Raw genomic sequence first — 2247 nt, 5'->3', positions numbered from 1 at the left:
CAGTAGTGATGTGGTAGTCCTCGAAAGTTCGTTCTTGAAACCCTCCCTCAGCAGTCCTTACATTGCCTGAATCTGGATCCCTGCCGACTCGGAAGCCAAGAAAACTTTAGCTTTTCTGCCGTGCCCTCCCTTTTGCTATGACAGTTGAGGCCAAGATCTAGTTTAGAATGAAGAGATGTGTGAACAGAGGTGTGAGTCAGGGATTTCTCTCTCTCTCTTTTTCATGCCAGACGGGTAATGTACCAATGTTGTAACAAGGTTTGTGTTGGTACGTTTCACACATGCATGTGAACACAATCATCACGCTCATGAACTACAAAAGGAGTTCTTAGTTTTATTTTTCAGTAGAGATGACTGGGCATCAGTCATCAGAAGGCCTATCTTTATTTTTTTATGTTTTGAGACAAAGTCTCGTTCTGTTACGTGGGCTGGAGTGCAGTGGCATGATCTCGGCTCACTGCAACCTCCACCTCCCAGGTTCAAGCCACTCTCTTGCCTCAGCCTCCTGAGTAGCTGGGATCCACCATGACTGGGTAATTTTTATATTTATGTATTTTTTAGTAGAGATGGGGTTTCACCATGTTGTCCAGGCTGGTTTTGAACTCCTGATCTCAAGTGATCTGCCTACCTTGGCCTCCCAAAGTGTTGGGATTACAGGCGAGAGCCACTACACCTGGCCAGAAGGTTGTCATTATAATGTGCCCTTACCATCTTCCCCTCTTGAGAAAATCTTGTCATGGACTCTGGTTCAGTGAGCTACAGTCATTTGACCCCAGAGGAGAGCTGAAAACATGTTTTTCCTCGAGGCTCTGGTAGTTATCAGGAGTTAACAGTTTCCTCGGTTGTCTGGTGTTTGGTTCTCATACCCAGAGGTGTACCCAAGGATTCCTCGGAACTGTTACTTTGAGCCCTATTTCTATTGATTTCAATGCAGAGCTATACAGCCTGATTATTTACAAGTTATTCAACTTGACAATTTTGAAATATTTCCTAAATAATTATCTGTTTGTGAATTTAGGTTGATATTACACAACTTTCAACATACTTTTAAAAACTACTCTGTGATATCTGTTAGCTCTGTTTTGCCTTTTAAACTTGCCCAGGGTCACAGATTTAGTAAGTGGCAAGGCTGAGATTAAAAGCTTTGAAGGGGCTGAGTAGGGTGGCTCACACCTGTAATCCCAGCACTTTGGAAGGCTGAGGCGGGCAGATCACTTGAGGTTATGAATTTGAGACCAGCCTGGCCAACATGGTGAAGCCCCGTCTCTACTAAAAAAAAATATGTATAAAAATTTGCCAGGCATGGTGATGGATGCCTATAGTTGCAGCTACTCAGGAGCAATTCTGCTGAGGCTGCCGAATTGCTTGAATCTGGGAGGCAGAGGTTGCAGTGAGCCAAGATCACGCCACTGCACTCCAGCCTGGGTGACAGAGCGAGACTCCATCTCAAGAAAAAAAAAAGCCTTTTAGGGTTTGGACTTGAATTGTGATTCTGTTGCTCAGAAGCTGGGTACATTTCTTAGCCTCTGTAAAAAAAAAAAAAAAAAAAAAAAATCTGATTTTTGAATACCTGCCAGCTTCCAGGAACTAGACTAAGAAATTTTCTTATCTGTAAATTGGGAAAAAGAATCTTAAAGATGATGTGTAGGCATGCATGTAACATCCTTAGGGCAGAAGCTGAAATATCATAGGCATCCAATAATGTTAGTCCTTGTGATTGTCATTTGTCATCTTGTCTGCCAAGAAATATGACTCGCCACAGCACTATCCTTGCCATTTCCATTTAAAATGGTGCTCTTCTGAAGAAAATTTGTAAACATGTCACTAATGCTCTCTTTTCTTAAAAAAGTTTAAAATAAATAAATTTCATCGAAATTTATTTAAAACTTTTAATTTTAGAATGATTTTAGATTTACAGCAAAGTTACAGGATAGTACAGCGAGTTCCCCTGTGTCCTTTATCCACATCTCACATGATGATGGTACATTTGTCACAACCCAGAAGCCAACATTGGTACATTACTATTAACTAAACCCCAGACTTTATTCAGATTTCACTAATGTCCTTTTTCTGTTCCAGGATTCAATCCGCGTTGAATTTGGCATATGCTCCATTCTGCATTTGGCAGTCACTGTTCTGTTAGCTTTCTAGTCACCTCTGCTCATCGACAGGCCCCAGGAACCACTAGCTATGCTTACATTTTGGCATTTGCAGCCTGCTGCCCTTCACTTTTTTTTTTTTTTTTTT

The 2247-nt window shown here is 41.4% G+C and overlaps 1 non-coding gene across 1 annotated transcript; it reads right to left on the bottom strand.

The window, feature by feature from the left end:
- Positions 1-224: 224 nt before the first annotated feature.
- On the bottom strand, positions 225-325 carry LOC119474121. The gene has a single exon (XR_005203413.1). It is a non-coding gene; the product is annotated as a small nucleolar RNA U13 (small nucleolar RNA).
- Positions 326-2247: the final 1922 nt, after the last annotated feature.

Source organism: Cebus imitator, unplaced genomic scaffold, assembly GCF_001604975.1.
Source record: "Cebus imitator isolate Cc_AM_T3 unplaced genomic scaffold, Cebus_imitator-1.0 Scaffold212, whole genome shotgun sequence".
NCBI lineage: Eukaryota > Metazoa > Chordata > Mammalia > Primates > Cebidae > Cebus > Cebus imitator.
Note: the sequence above shows the minus strand (reverse complement) of the source record. Positions and strands in the feature narration are given on the sequence as shown.